A 17,141-nucleotide genomic window follows, 5' to 3' on the forward strand; every position below is an offset into this window, starting at 1 on the left:
TTGCCTTTTAATTATACTAGAAGGTAGAGAAAGATAAGCATCATTAAGAAAAGCATCATTAAGATGCTTCAAGAACACAGATCTAATAGACTCTCAAAGCACCCACACCTGCCTTCTCTCAATGTCTTTCCTTAGCCTTTTGACAAGGAGTTTTAGCAAAGAGACGCTGATAAACTACCATTAATCTCTTATTTGTTATCCACCTATTTCGCTTACTGAAGCAGCTAGTCTATTCCCATTTCCCTTTCCTTTGGGGAAAAGCTATGGTTTGATAAATACTAAGCCTTTACCATGATCCTATGAATGAAGAAAATAAAAGTCTGGTTAGAAATTGCCTGGATCAAAAAAAAAAAAAAAGGAAAGGAAAAGAAAGAAAGAAAGAAAAAGAAAGAAAGAAAGAAGGAAAGAAAGAAAACAGAAAACAAAATAAAACAAAACAAACAAAAAACTAAGAAAAAAAAAAAAAAAAGAAAACAAGAAATCGTCTGGATCCTTCAATCTGGGTCAAGCTTTATGATAAAGCTTATGCCAGAAGCCAAATGGCTATCTTTGTAATGATAACTCTTGGAAGGTAGAGGGCAGGGAGGTGGCAAGCTCAGCAACTAATCATGATCATTACAATTCAAAGATGTAAAGACCTTTTTAACCAACACATTTATCTATTCAGTTCACAGTTCCAGGTGAAAGATGTGCTTGGAGGGGTCGGCACTTGTAGAGGGGTACACATCTAGCTATCTTCCTGGTAATTTGATGAGGCATCCATTGTTTATGTTAATAATTTATGAGCCCAGTGTATTTAAAACTGAGGAAGAACTTAATACCTTATCAGTTGATATCCTCCAGTTTCAGAGTGTTGTGTTAGCCAGTTCAGAATGTGTCTTCCATCAGCTTCTTGTTTTCATCTGGAAATGAGAAGAAATTTTATTTTTGTCATCATTTACCTTTGGTTAGTTTCTTGGTCAAAGTTGTTAACTTTATCAAAAATACCAGTTCATGTCCATTCTAATTCCTTTTTAAAATGTCTTTTTCATACATCTAATTAAATAAAACCATCTACCTTTAAATTATTATTATAACAGTATTCATTATAAGTACCTTTAGTATAAAAATTAATTATTATTATGTTCAATAGTATATATCTTACAACATGCATGTAAAAGCTTAAATATCTCCCAAGCAGATCAAATTCATTGTGTTCAAAAGCAAACCCAAAATGTGTTCTTCAACTAGTGTTTCTTAATCCATAATTTTACCTCCTCTATTTTAATTGCTTATGTTGGCAGTTTATAAAGCATCCTCACTTTTCCCCCTCTATCTCACACCCCTCACCACAACATTAATCACTGGGGTCTATTGATACAATTGTCCAAAATCTCTTCATTATAAACTTCTCACCATCCTTCTTGCCACAAGCTTGTTCAGTCAGTTATAATCACAAGACCTACTAGCTGGTCCTCCAAATCCTCTTTGTCACTTGCCTAATTTATTCTCTAACCTGCAAGAAAAGTTCATCTTAGGAAATCTCAAATCTTTTATTTCACTCTTTACTTAAAATCCTTTCATGGTTTTCTCCATCACTTATGATCACTGTCTAATGTGAGCTGGTAGGTCTGGTGTGACCTGAACCCAGCCTCCTCTTTGCCTCTGTCTGACCAGTCATTTATCCCCTTGCTCTCATGTCTTGGCCACACAAGTTCTTTGCCACCTCTGGATATTTCCACCCATTGTTCATTGCCTGGATCACCCTTTAATTTCAACTAAGCTAACTAACTTTAATTTATCCAATAGATAACAGCTAAAATGTTATTCGTTCAGAGAATAATTTCCTCCCCATCCATTCTACTCATAAACATATTTTTAATTAGGCTCCACAGTTCTGCTTCCAAAGTACCCACAATTATTCCTTTATAGGTCAATTCACAATAGTAGCTATTTGTTTAATATTTGTGTTCCTTGCTATAATGATAGCAAGTAAATTTAATCCACCAATCCAGATGTGTAAGAAATAAGGCACTTTTTTTTTTTTTTCAAAATTATCTTAAATCTAATCCCTGCTTAATCAGTTTAAATCTAAATCCCACCAATCTCAAGAGAGTTTTAATCCCAGTGATTACTGGGCTCCACCCTCCCATTTACTTAGTGTCATGAAAAATCTGAGTGGTGTACCTTATTCTGTCCTAAAGCACGCACTGCGAGGTCCATCCTGTTTGTGGTTCTCACTGCTTACATCAGAGAAGCCCATTTTTCATCCTCACATGGGCTTTCCTATCCCCTGTCAGCTCTGTACAATGCTTGGGGTCTGGGAATGTTTACTGGGAGTGGGAACTCCATGATTTGGGAGCAGCCTCTCTGGGTGCATTTCTAGTTTGCCATTGCCCAAGGATGCTGCCAAGGGCAGGGCTATTCTACTTGTGGACCCAGCAGCCTCTGCCCCCACCCCAGTCTGAGGCATCTCCAACCTGACTTGGTGACTCTGAAGATGACACTCCTGTCCTCACTTCTCCACTTGCAGTGAGTACAATCTTTTGGAATAGCAGAAAGTTTGCTTTCAAAAAGTTTCCACCTTCCATTCTGCAAACATCTTTGAAGCGAAAAACAAAAGTTATCTGCTTAAACTAAGAAGGAACAGAAAAATAAGCAAATGAATGTCTAGAGACAATTCATGTGGCAGCACTTGCTCATATAATGTGCCCAACATACATGTATATTGAAAGAATGAATGAATTTGAATTAACTCACAACCCTATTATGTATTTTACATGTATTTGCATGTGTTGACACGCCTTCATACATGTATAGAGAATTTTATAGAAAAGGAGAAACAGAAATGTGAGCTGATATTTATGGACAAGAAGAGCAGCCTTTCTGCTTCTTGTCCTGCCTATTATAGGACCACATCTAGCTTCAGCTCTATGTCAGCTGTGTACTGCAGACACCACCACCATCGTCTTGGCAAAAAATAAGAGAAAAATATCTCTCTATATTACATGAATCCCAGTATGCCTTTTCCACAGACTAATAATAGTCTGTCTTCCCCTATAAGGTAGACAGGGAGTGTAAATGATTGGAAGGTAGAGCAAGACTGTATTTGACCTTTTGCCACATGTGAAGTAGAATTGAGAGTTTTAGGTACACTCAGAGTTTAAATCAAGCAGGCTTTAATAGAATCACACACTACAGTGTTTAGATAGCCTTCCTTTCGAATAGAAAAACATTTCACTTCTCCATTCCAAAGCTGAGATACATTTTGAAAAGTGAGAGATTTATTAGCCTTCTTTATAAAGGGAAGAGGGGGAGAGAAAATGATTTTCAGCTAGATTTCTTCTTATTTTTGGAGACACCCAGCAATTTTGCTGTACTCACAGAAATTTCATGCAACTCTCTAAAGCTACATATTGTCTAATACATGGTTGATACTTGAGAATATCAAATAAAGAAAAATCATTTCCTGGGAACCGGGCTCTTTTTCAGCTTGGACATTTGGATTTTGCAAAATGTATCTATATCTCCCAGCACTGAAGTCAATCTGGACTTTGGCAAGTTACCTGTCCTACAGAACTGTCTTTTTTAAAGAGCAAGCCCCCAGCTCCAGGAAGCACATTTGCTCAAATGTAAGCAGCCTGCAATTCAAGCAATTTGCCCCCTAACCACCTTGTAACAATCTTGTTTCTGATTCTGTATTCCTTCTCCAGCTCCCCTCCTGCTTTGGCCCTGAAGATTGAAGCATCATTTTATCTTCACTTCAGAAATCCGTTTCATTCCAGAAATGGATTTCTGGCTAGCATGCTGCCTCCTAGACCACCACTTCCATGGACTGTTCATCTGTTAAAAGTTTCCCCATCTTGCAACAGACTCATACTTGGCTGTCACAGATACCTCTGACCACTCATGCCCCATTTTAAATGAGCCTTATCCCCAGTCCTAAACTAGCTGAATCAGATTGCTTTGTCTCAGAATTTGAATCTTTATCAAAGAATTCTGGTATTATATTCCTAGTTCTAAAAGAATCCCAGGATAGCAAGACACAAGGCTAACCCAATATAGATACCCAGGCCATCATTCGTATCTAATTCATTTCAATCATTGGGAGAGCCAAGTTCTTAAGCCAAGATATTCAGCCTTCAGTAAGCAGACTCCTTCACTTAATAGTTGAGCTAGCGAAGTATCATTCGTTTGTAGCATGAACTCCAATGACCAGCCAGGAAAAATGCTGATATCTTTTTATTCTAAGGATATCAAATACAGGTTATTGAAAGACTCAGCAAGACATATGCATGTATTAGCATTAGATCTAATGACACAGTCAACACGTGGCAGCGTATCTCCATTCACCTTATGATAAGGAAGCATGCTTTCTGGTGTTACAGAAGCTGTTTCTCTTCACATTACTGCAGGGAAATGCCCCTGAATTGCAATTACCAAGTGAATGCCACATCACATAAGCTATCTGACAAATGAGGGGAAAATCAGGTCACAGAGCATTATTGGAGAGAAAAATAACATCAAAGTATCCAAGCATAAAATTATAGCTGAGAATGCTGTCATAAGTCAGCCCCTCTAATGGAAACAGCAAGGCCAGCAATTGTTGCTCAGGTGCCTGGGAGGCAATGTCTGTGAGAGTGATGGTCACCCAGAACATCAGTGCTCTCTTTCGTTGGCTGGTCTCCAAACTCACCTTCTTCTACCCAACTTGGACCACATGATCCCATCTTTAGCTTCAGGACTATTAATTACATCATCAGAAACCAAGCCTAGCCTCAGCAATGAAGAATTAAAGAAATTTCTGAGCAATATTTGGATGTGACACTCACTCCAGGCCTGACCTCACCTCCTAAGATGCACATTCATAATTGTACCTGGATATTTTTCTTTTGCCCACTCAAAATGTACAGTATGGCTTTTTAAACCAGATGGGTATATGTTCTAATCTTGTTTTCACAGAGGAAATTGTAATATCTGACTTCTTGCTTACAAAGTGGAGATAAATATTTACTTGCAGAGTTTTTATGAGCATTTGCTGAGATGATAAATGTGAATGGGTCTAGCACAGGGTCTAACACATGGTAAGTGCTAAGCTTGCTGCCTTTTAAAATTCCCATACTACAACTCGACTTTCTTCTTCTGCTTTCAGCCTGATATCTAATTTGTTGACATTATCAACAGCTCATCTCAAAAATTATAATTTTAATTTTTTTAAATTTTAATTTAAAAACTGCTTTTTAATTAAGCATATATTCCTTTCGACCTGCACTCTAATACAGTAGCCAGTAGGCACATGTGGCCATTTAAATATAAATTGTAACTGCTTATTTTAAATAACATATAGAAATTCAGTTCCTCCATTGTACTAGCCACATTTTCAAGTGCCCAGTGGCCATGTGTAGCCAGTGGCTATTATATAGGATAAAATAAATACAGAACATTGTCATCACGGCAAAAGTTCTGTTTGGACAGCTCTAGAAAAGACAAATCTAAGGAATTTGCTAATATATGCTATTACTTTGCTCTGAAGCATTTAGTTACTTTTCCCTTAATGCATCAACAAATGAGACAGGAAGCTCTAGCCAGAGTAATCAGGCAAGAGAAAGAAATAAACAGCATTCACTGGAAAAAGAAAAAGTCAACTATCTCTCTTCATTGATGGTATGATTCTATATCTAGAAAACCCTAAAGATTCTGCCAAAAATATACTAGAACTGGTAAATGATTTTAGTACAATTTCAGAGCACAAAATTCACCTAGCATATCCATACACCAGTAATGTCCAGATTGTAAGTCAAATCAAAAACATGATCACATTTACAGTAACCACAAAGAAAATGAAATACCTAGGAATACAGCCAACCAAGGAGGTGAAAGTTCTCCATAAGGAGAACTACAAACCACTGCTGATAGAAATCAGATGATACGAATAAATGGAAAAACATGTCATGCTCATGGATTAAAAATATCAATGTCATTAAAATGGTAATATCGCACAAAACAACACTGGAGAGAGATTTGCAGATTCAACACTATTCTTATCAAATTACCAATATCATTTTTAATAGAATTAGAAAAAGCTATTCTAAATCCATATGGAACCAAATAAAAGCCTCAATAGCCAAAGCAATCCTAAGCAAAATGTACAAAGCCAGAGGCATCACACTGCTTGACTTCAAACAATACTAAAATGATAAAATAACCTAGAACAGCATTGGTACAAAAATAGACACTTAAACCAATGGAACAGAATAGAAAACTTAGAAACAAAGCCATACGTTTACAGCCATCTGACCTTTAATGAGGCAAACAAAAACAAGCAATGGGAAAAGTCCTCCTTATTCAATAAATAGTGATGAAATAACTGGTTAGCCACATGTAGAAGAATGAAATTTGACCTTCACCTTTTACTATATATAAAAATTAACTACAGATGGATTAAAGATTTAAATGTAAGACATCAAACTATAAAAATCCTAAAAGAAAACCTAGGAAATACCCTTCTGAGCATCAGTCTTGGCAAATAATTTTTGGCTAAGTTACCAAAAGCAATTGCAATAAAAACAAAAAATTACAGGTGAAATCCAGTTAAGAGATTCTGAACAGCAAAATAAACTGTCAATAGCAAAAACAGACAACCTACAGAATGGGAGAAAATATATGCAAAGTATGCATCCAACAACAGTCTAAAATCCATAATCTATAAGGAACTTAAGAAAATATCAAATAACACCATTTTTTAAAAAAAGGATGAAGGACATATACAGACACTTCTCAATAGAAGACATACAAGTGGCCAACAAACATGTGAAAAAAATGCTTATTATCACTAATCATCAGAGAAGTGTAAATCAAAACCACAATGAGCTACCATCTCATACCAGTCAAAATGTCTATTATCAAAAAGTCAAAAAACAACAGATGCTAGTGAGTTTGTGGAGAAAAAGGAATGTTTATACTACTGGTTGAATTGTAGATTATTTCAGCCATTGTGGAAAGCAGTTTAGATATTTCTCAAAGAGCTTATGGTAGCTGTTAAAACAGAGTTACCATTAAACCCAGCAATCTCATTACTGAGGTATACCCAAAGGAAAATAGATCATCATGCCAAAAAGACATATACATTCACATGTTCATCAATGCACTGTTCACTATAACAAAGACATAGGATCAACCTAGGTGTCCCACAGTGGTGGATTGGATGAAGAAAATGTACATTATACATCATGGAATACTATACAGCCATAAAAAGGAATGAAATCATGTCCTTTGCAGCACCATGGATGGAGCTGGAAGCCAAAACCTAAATGAACTAATGCAGGAACAGAAAACCAAATACTACATGTTCTCACTTACACGTGGGAACAAAGCATTGAGCACACATAGACATAAACAAGGGAATAACAAACTATGGACTACTAAAGAGGGGAGGGACAGAGGTTGTCATAGATTGAAAAACTACCTATTGGGTACCATGCTCATGACTTGAGTGCAATATACACACATAACGGACCTGCACATGTACCCCCTGTATCTAAAATAAAAGCTACATTTTTTAAAATGAGACAGATGGTCCAGAGGCCATTGACTTCTACAACTCAAGTTTTTAAACCTAAAGTTGCTCATCTTTCCTGCGGTCATATGAATAATAAGTTTTCAGTTTTCTATTCTCAGTTTAGGAAACCAGTGTATAAGAGGAATTAATGTGGGACTTAACCGACCTTTAGAAATGTAAATCACATTAAATGTTCTTGGAAGATTTTCAAATATTTCCCCTCAAAAATTTAAGAGTGAACTAAACCTTCCCAAAGATTGGGTTTCAGAACAGTGCTGATGCCTAAATACTTTAGATCCCATTTAATAGAATCCATATTGACTCAGGATAAATCTCTCTTTGTTCCAAACTCCTTAAATTATATGATTCTTTGATACTTAGAAATGAAGCAGAATAGATAAAGCACTCACAGGGGTTTCCCAACTTTTACTGCTGGTATCTTTCTGTTGCTACCTTCAAAAAGGTTATGTATTGACCTTCAAAAACCTTTCCCTTTCGCTTCTCTGGGAACACTTTCTCCAGAGCAGTGACCAGCTTAGAGTGCAAATCTACCTCATTTAAAGGAGAAAATGGTGTGGCATGAAATACAATATTGGCCATTAGTCACTATTAGTTCATTCAACCAGCAAATATTATTGAGTACCTGATATATATCACACCCTTGGCTAAATGCTGGGGATATGGTGATAAACAAAATAAACATGACCCTTCTATGGTGCTTATGGATGGATATAATAATTCAGTTTGACTTAGATAAATAAAATCATATAACATTTTAAGTTGCTTTATATTCTTACCTTCAGACTAACTGATTTGTTCTTCTATAGCCATGCTCAGAGGAAGGAACACTGTTCTATAAGCATCTTCATGTTCAAGTCGAAATTACATTCATCAAAGCCACCCAATCCTGGTCTCACTTAACTAGCCACCAATTTGGGCTAAGTCACACCAAGATGGCAACTATCATATAAACCATCAGTAATTAATTGGTATAGGTATCTGAGTTATTCTTAGAAGCTGTACTGAGAAGGATACTGAGGCTACATTTAGTAAGATTGGAGAAAATATTGTGGTCTGTTAGTATTATCTTCCACGACCTCAAGAAATTAGAATACGACAGATATGCTCAGTAATTTACATTACCTGGGGGAAAACTCAAGGGGGATGTGGAGAGGTGTTATTCCAGATTAGGAAAGCAGGCAAGGGCCAAGACATAGAAGCACGGAAAAGTGTGACTTGTTACCAGTAAGGCAAGTGGTCCAGGTGGATAGAATTCAGGGTGGGTGGAGATAAGATAAAAGGACCAGCAAGGATGTGTGGACCCAGTCTATGGATGACCTTGAATGCTCAGCATCAAGTTTAGATGACTTGTCTGTGAACTACTTGTGTTGTTACCAATCTTTGGTGATTCCTAATCTGAATCAAAATCACATTCTTTCTGCTATTGGTTTTTCTATAATAAAAAGCTCTCTTTCTCCTCTAAACTTCCTTCTAACCAAGGCATCTGTTCACACGTAAATTATCTCATTATCATTAAAGTTAATGTCCTTAAAATTCAACTCTAAATTGGATGGGCTATACATTTACAGAGAAGTAAATTTTAGAATAACCAATAAAACAAGGTCAGTTATGTAATTAGATTGCTGACATAAAGTCTTACCCAAGCTGTTTATGAGAACTATGTTAAGATAGACACATATAGCTCAGCATGTGTTTTTCTTACTCCAAGTAAAGATGAATATATATTTAGTGCATAAAAGATAGAATAATAAAACTATACTCTAAAAGTCTGTTCTTTTCAAATGTTTAATTTATAGTTTCAGTGACATAAATACCTAACTATTCCCTGAATGATTATGAAAAAAAAAAAAGAAAATCTCCTTTGCCCTCACCAGCATATCTATGTATGTGTGTGTGTATGTGGGTGTAGGCTAAAGATAAGACAGTAGAAACTAGCTATGAAATTACCAGTGAACAATTTACTGCAATGTCTAGCATATCATTCTTATAACTGTAAAATTACTTAATGTACTAAAGAGATAAGTTATATAATGCCTACAATTTATATAGTGGAGGTCTGTTCATCTTTGAAAAGGCATACACCGTATAAAGAGCATAATAGTACTTTTTGATTTTAAATTGAATGGCAAATGAAAAAAGAAACTAGTGGAAAAAATAATGGCTCAAATTTATTCTGTCAAAGAATATTCTCAGGATAGAGAATGCAGTCGAAAGGACTGAATATTTGTCTATCTCTGCCCCCTTGTGGTGGTATGTGCCTCTCAAGTAAGGTAAGCAAATTTTTGCAGAAGGAAATCCAACACTTCAGGTTTGAAAACAGACATAAGAAAATGTAAAAATAGAAGTAAATTATTATATTTAACATGTAACAGAATAAATACTTCCATTGGTGTGAGTATACTTAATATAATATCTGTGGTTAAATTTTAAGAGCTATTGGACCAGAATAGTTATAAATTTGAAATGCTAAATTAGTCTGAGACAGAAACAAATAACAAAATTATGGTTAATTTTTACTTTATGTAGAATTATATTACATATGTCATTCAACCACAATGATGAATATATATTGAAGACCTTCTACATGATGGGCACTTGATTAGAGCTCAGAGAAAAATAGTCAGTACAGTCCTTGCCCTCATGAACTCTATGCTTCATGAGGAAAAGAAGACACACTATAGATAATCACAATAAAAAATTTTAATCTCAAAGTAATATGTGAAGGAAGAAAATACAGTTGCCTTACATATATTTAGTATATTAATAATATTGTATGAATATTAACATATTTATTATATCTAATAATAAAAAAATAGATCTAGCATGGGAGGCTAAAACAAAGGAAAGAGTGAAAGAGGCTGTGAATATATGAGGCTAGAGTATATGGGAATTGCCTGTACTTTCTGCTCAATTTTTCTGTGAACCAAAAGCTGCTCTAAAAAAAAAAAAAGTCTATTTTTAACAAAGAAAGAAGAACAAGAGGGAAAAAGAGTCTCAGGGTGCTGAGATGGGCAAGAGGAGGGACACGCTAGAAGGTATGAAAGCAAATCACAAGGAAGTGGTATGGATGGCTGCCATCCATGTAAGATGTGACATGCTCCTACTTGCCTCTGCCATAATTGTGAGGCTTCCCCAACCACGTTGAACTGTGAGCTCTCCATTAAACTTCTTTTCTTTGTAAATTTCCCAATCTTAGGTATGTCTTTAACAGCAGTATGAAAACGGACTAATACAGTGTCCATTCATACATGTAGTGAATGCTTACGAGGTGCAAGCCTTTGTTCTAAGCTTTTAAGTTTAAAAAAATAATGCTCACAATTCTATAATGTACACAATAGACTATTATGGGGTTTCAACAAAAAATAATGGTAGCTTGGACTAGAACCAGGGTAATTGAAATGAACGGGCATTTTAAAAATGTCTAGAATAAGCAGTGACAGGTTCGTTCCTTGTTTCTGGTTTATGCTACTGGATGGATGGTGACCATATCCTAAAATAGAGAAAAAGAGAATTTCATGGCTCACGTCTGTAATCCCAGCACTTTGGGAGGCTGAAGTGGGTGGATCATTTGAGATCAGGAGTTTGAGACCAGCCTGGCCAATATGGTGAAACCCCCATCTTCACTAAAAGTACAAAAATCAGCCAGGTGTGGTGGCACACACCTGTAGTCCCAGCTACTTGGGAGGCTGAGGGAGGAGAATAGCTTGAACCTGGAGGTGGAGGTTGCAATGAGCCGAGATCTCACCAATGTACTCCAACCTGGGCAACAGAACAACACTCTGTCTCAAGAAAAAAAGAGAGAGAGAGAGAATTCTAAAGAACAAGTTTGGAGAGTTGGGATGGCGGGGAATAGAAGAGAAGAATATGCCTACATTCAGTCTTGGAAACACTGAATTTGAAGAGTTTCTGAGACCTCTGAGAGCAGATGTAGGCTATGCCCATGGAGACATGGGCCAGGTCTAGGGGGAAAGAAAAACGTCCAGCCAGAAAAGCTTAAGAAACCTCAATTATAAAAGAATAAACGGCCATCACTTAACACTGCTGAGAATCTAAAGGGGAAGAAAAACTTCAATTTCACAGAAGTTACGGAAATTAGAGAAGTTGGGAGTTTCGGAAATTTGCTGGTGGCAAATGAGCAAGGAAATATCACTAAAAATCAATTCACCACATGGCTTATTCCCTGAAAATCAACCCATCAAACATAGTGATTTAATAAAAATAATTTTATAAATTTTAAGAGAAATATATTGATTTGATGACAATGTAAAACATTGTCATAGGTAAAATTAAATGTCATGTAGAAATTACTCATTTATACTGATTTTTATTCCTTTTAAAATATAATTTTGTACTGAGCCAACCTTTTAGCATTCGTCTGTTTTTATTTATAGTATTTTTAATCTATTTATGTTTTATCCAGTTTTTTCATCTTCTTCATTTGGTCCATTGTGGTTATTTTGGTGTGTGTGTGCTTTCATAGAGAGTCATTTTGCAAATTACTACCAACCAAGTCAAGATACCTTAATTGTTTCTTGATAGAAATCATACTTTTAGTTTCATGTGAAATGTAATGGTTTAAACTAATTCTGATTCTTTTGAATGAATTTAAATTTTAATTCTAAATTTTATTTAATTTAAAATTTTTCTTTCATTAAACCTTAACTTAAAATTCTGATTTATTTTAGTGCCTGTGAATTTAAATTTAAAGTTCAATCTCCTAATTAATGTTTAATTTAATCTTAAACTATAAATACTAGAGATATAAAAGGAAAGCTGGTATACCATTTGAGGAAATGGCAGAAGAATAAGGAAAATGCATAAGGTTTACCAAAATAGAAAATGACATTCAGAGATAACTGAAACGATATCTGAGGTAGACAAGCAGTCCCATTACATATAAAATAACCCCCTCCAAAAAAAAAAAAAAAAAGCTGAAAAACAGCTTTTCCTTTGAGAAATTTTAAAAATCAATACTGATTCTTTAGCATTTGTAGATTTTTTTTGCCAGCTTCTCACGTTTTAACCTTAAAAAGTTAATATCCAGAAAATCATATTTCATCATTGGGGACCAAATTTAAACATCCTAATCATTTTAACTATTACAACTATTTGGGATGAATTGAGAAATTTGGTAAATCTGGTGAATCTGATCATTTGGCAAATGACCATTTGGTGTCCTGGTCCTTTAGCAGATATATTTTCAAATTGGGAAGGATCCAATTCACTGCCATAAAAACAGGCTTTCCTTTCTCAAGGCTCTCACAGTCTAGAAGGAGAAATGAATAGGCAAAGATTTAGAAGCTCTTTATAAATATTAGAAAGGAGGCAGGTGCAGAGCTCTACAGCAGCATAGGAGGGAAAGTAGGTGAGCAGCCAGCTTGACCTCAGGAAACACTTCCCAAGATTCACACTGGTAATAGTAACATAGCTGACTATCAAAAAGAGTTTTCCAACTAGAAAAGGAAGAAAGAGACATGTCACTTCTCAAAGCATGAAAGGGCATGCTGTTTTCTGAGAATGGAAAATAATGTTGCATCAGCTTCTGATGCACAGAAGGCATGGATAATGGCAATTGGTAGTAAATGATGATTGAAAAACAAATGCCTATCACATACATTTAGGAGGCATATTTAGGAAATAAGATTTCACATTAATTGACAAGACTTAGAACTTGACTTTGTTTAGGGGATGAATGAAGAAGCAGATCCCAAGATGATGTGCAATTTCCAATTTGGACAAATAGACAAATTCCTGAGACAGAGTTCAGAGGGAGAAATGTTAGAAGGAAAGATTTTAGAGAAAGAGAGAGATTGTAAGTTCAGTTTTAGATATGCTCAATTTGAGGTGCTTTAATGGAATCTAAATTTAGAATCTCAACTTGAAATTGATGAAATGAATATGGAATTCAAAAGAGATGTGTAGATGAGATTTTTTAAAACTAGGAATGAGTAGCATATATCACAATTGAAACTATAGGGGTAAATGATATTGTAAGCAGAATATTTAATCTAAAAAAAGAAAGAAAAGTTTAGGGATAAAACCCTGAAGAACACTAGCATTCAAGGAGCCATTAGAAGAAAGAGTCCCCTGAGTTAGACTGAGGAAGAGCGGGTAGAAAAGTAGAGTGGTGTGTAAAGAACTCTCCTCTAGTGTTTTGGGGGAGAGAGAGTGGTCAACAGAAGTAAATATTTCAGAAAGGCTGAATGATAATCAAAACCAGGAGGGCTCCACTAGATATGTTACTAGAAAATAAAGACATTTCATTGGAGTGGTGAGGGTAAAGGGTTGAAGAGTGAGGGCAAGGAAGTTGAGACAGAAAATGAAGATAATGAAGAAGGAAGCCAAGTTTCACAGAATGGTTTTTCTCAAGGTTGTAGGGATATGTGCATGTTTAGATGCAGGTAAAAGGCGAAAACAGAATGAGTTTGAAAATATACTTGCTTTTTGAGCAAACAGCTTAATTTTTCTACTTCCAGTTATTTAATCTGAAATATGGGGACATGAAACAATGCCTACATCATGAGATCTAATTGTATAATCCATGCAGAGCTTTGCATGTTACCTGGCATGTGCTAATCACTTAAATAAATACTGGCTAATATGAAACAGCAGAAAGAATAGTACTGGAACAGGAGAAAGGGAAAAGAATGTGGATTTAGATCTGTGTCTATGTGTAGATTTGGCAATGGGAAATTTACAGAGTTTCAATCTCATAACCACTATCTCTCTGTCAAGAAAGAGGAGTCGTGGATTCAGAAGTTTCTGAATGGAATTAAAAGGATTGTATTTTATCATATCTATATGAAGAAGGAAGGAAGGGAATAGACTAAAATTTGTCATATCCATTTTATGAGTCATGCGTTAAAGTAAGTGCTTTATTTATTTATATTATCTCATTTAGCTCTCAAAGTAAGGTAGTTGTTATTCCCATTTCACAGATATACAAACTAAGGTTTCTGTATCAAAATATTCTGAGGTACAATAGGCTCAAACAATGACTCAACATTGAATAAGTTTATTTCTTGCTCTCTGAACAGTCTAGGAGAGTCATAGGACTCTTTCCCCATAGTCCTTGAAGAAGTCAAGTTGATAAAACACTCTGCCACTTTCAACAATATGGCTTCCAAACTTGGCACCGTCTGCTCCAGCCAAGCGGAAACTAGGAAGGGTTTTTTTTATTATTTTTTTTGTTTTGTTTTTTAATCTTTATTGTTGTATTTGGCTTATTTGTTTGTTTGTTGGCCAGAAAAATGACATAGGCCAAACAGAGAAGAAATACCCATAAGTCCTGTTCATATTCTCTGACTAGAAATTAGCCACATGCTACAGGTAACAGTCTCTGCCAGTTTGTTTATTTGTTTGAGGAAGCTTTAGAGCAGGGAAGAAGATCATGAGTTTATTTTAGAAATATTACATTAAAGTTTATATGTTCAAGTGGAATATTACCTGTAGAGGTACACCTTAAGAAAGAACCTCAATGGAGTTTTGAGGAGAACCCTGAGGTAGTAAGCAAATAAGCAAATAAATAAGGTTTCCAAAAAAGATATTATAGTAGCCATAGGACTGCAATATTTCCACAGACAGCACTAAGAGAATCCCTACCTACTACTTAAAAAGTTAGTAAGGGTAAAATGGGAAAATAGAGCCACAAATTGCTAAGCAAATACACAGAATTAACCATTCCAAAAACTACAGTAAGGAAATAAGAAGTAAGAATGGGGGTGGGCATGGTGGCTCACCCCTGTAATCCCAGCACTGAAGGAGGCCAAGGTGGGTGGATCACCTGAGGTCAAGAGTTTAAGACCAGCCAGGCCAAACTGGAGAAACTCCATCTCTACTAAAAATACAAAAAAAAAAAAAAAAAAAAATAGCTGGGCATGGTGGTGGGTACCTATAATCCCAGCTAATCAGGAGGCTGAGGCAGGGAAATCACTTGAACCTGGGAGGCAGATGTTGCAATGAGCCGAGATCGTGCTATTGTACTCCAGCCTGGGTGACAGAGCAAGACCCCAACTCACCAAAAAAAAAAAAAAAAAAAAAACGAAGTAAGAATGGGTGATAATACTTTGTGTTTTTTTTTTTTTTTCAATCTTCCTTTAATTTTCTATCAGTAAAATTATTTGCTATGCAACTAAACACCATCTAGCAAATGAGACAATATTGGTCAATATGAGACAATATTATGTGGGCTATTTAGGAACCGAAAAAGAATTATTGATGCTGCCTGCCAAGAAGCTGGTAATTACACTTACTTTTTCTATTGTTATGTGAATCATTTTTCCAATATATGCTCATGCCATATCTCTGTTAACTGTGTAAGCAAAAATGTAAAGCAAGCTAACAAATACCAGCAAACAAAACTCATAGCCTTAATGGTAATAATGGGCAACCCAACAAAATCACACAATTCTGATAGAACAAACACTTCCATGAATATCTGATATAGTAAAAAGAACAAAATGAGGGATTTTTCTCTTTCTTGGTCCACAAAGGGCGTCGTTTCTAGGGCAAGAACTTCCCAGCGCCATGTTTTCTCCCCCTCCCATCCGTCTTCATCCGGGAAATTTAACAGTTTATGTTTGAATTTTGCGGGCACAGGAAGAAGCTAAAGGTCACTCACCCGAGTGGAAGCTTAAAGGAACTCCTTTCATTGGCCAGGGGAACTTGAGGAGGTGGGAATTTCTCTCAGGATAAATTCCCCTGCTCCTTCACCCACACCAGATTTCCAGTTCTCTGGAATCCCCTCCCACACAGTGGGAGCTCTCTTTCCCCTCCTAGATTTTCCCACTCTGGGATCCCCTTCCACCCAGTGGGGAAGCTTTCTATCTTCTTCTCCTGCTTCTCTCTTTCTCTCTCTAAATAAATCACTTTCTGCAAACACTTTTGGGGTCTGGTATTTATCTCACGAGTGCACTGGGCCGTGGTCCCCTCTCTCATTCTTGAGACAGCAGGAGACCAAGAAGCTGGAGAAACATCCTCTCAGGGGAGCTGAGGGCACCCCTGAACCCCTGAACCTAGAAGCAAAAAGACCCAGATTCTTGCTCTAGCTGTGCAAATATCTGAATAATTTGAGGAAAGTCACTTTTCTTTGGAGGGCTTTAGTTCCTCCATCAGTAAAATGACTCAAGTTTCAACTAGATTAGATTCAATTGATGAAACATTTATTGAACATCTATTGTTAAACTCTGTGCCAAGTACTGGGGATATATTTATGATACAACCCCTGTGATAAGCTTTTCAACAATAGTTCTTTCTTTCCTGGGCACATGTATAACTAAACTTCCAATCTTACTGTCAAAAGGCAAAACCCTATCATTAGTTCTGTTCAATGAAATGTGAATAGCACACGTCTGTGTCACTTCACGCTCAGGCAGTAGAAGCCCCTACTCAGTTTCTACTCTGCCTCTCTTCTGCCACGGAAATCTGAAAACAGTCCTTGTATTGAGAAGGCAGAGTTTCACATTTGAGGTTGCCTAGATCTCTGACTCACTGAACAGACCAGCAGACAGTTGTCCTTGAGAGTTGCCTAGATTTGCAGCAGATTCTTGCATGAGTGAGATGTAAACTTTTTTTCTGATAACTA

The 17,141-nt window shown here is 36.2% G+C and overlaps 1 long non-coding RNA gene across 1 annotated transcript; it reads right to left on the minus strand.

Annotated features, from left to right (window-relative positions):
* Positions 1-493: 493 nt before the first annotated feature.
* On the minus strand, positions 494-15,871 carry LOC116530014. The gene is made up of 3 exons (XR_004259788.1): positions 15,811-15,871; positions 8,335-8,458; positions 494-902 (listed from the first exon to the last, which is right to left on the minus strand). It is a non-coding gene; the product is annotated as an uncharacterized LOC116530014 (long non-coding RNA).
* Between the last annotated feature and the right edge of the window lie 1,270 nt (positions 15,872-17,141).

The sequence above is a fragment of the Sapajus apella genome, unplaced genomic scaffold, assembly GCF_009761245.1.
Source record: "Sapajus apella isolate SASKATOON/1434 unplaced genomic scaffold, GSC_monkey_1.0 scaffold64, whole genome shotgun sequence".
Taxonomy (NCBI): domain Eukaryota; kingdom Metazoa; phylum Chordata; class Mammalia; order Primates; family Cebidae; genus Sapajus; species Sapajus apella.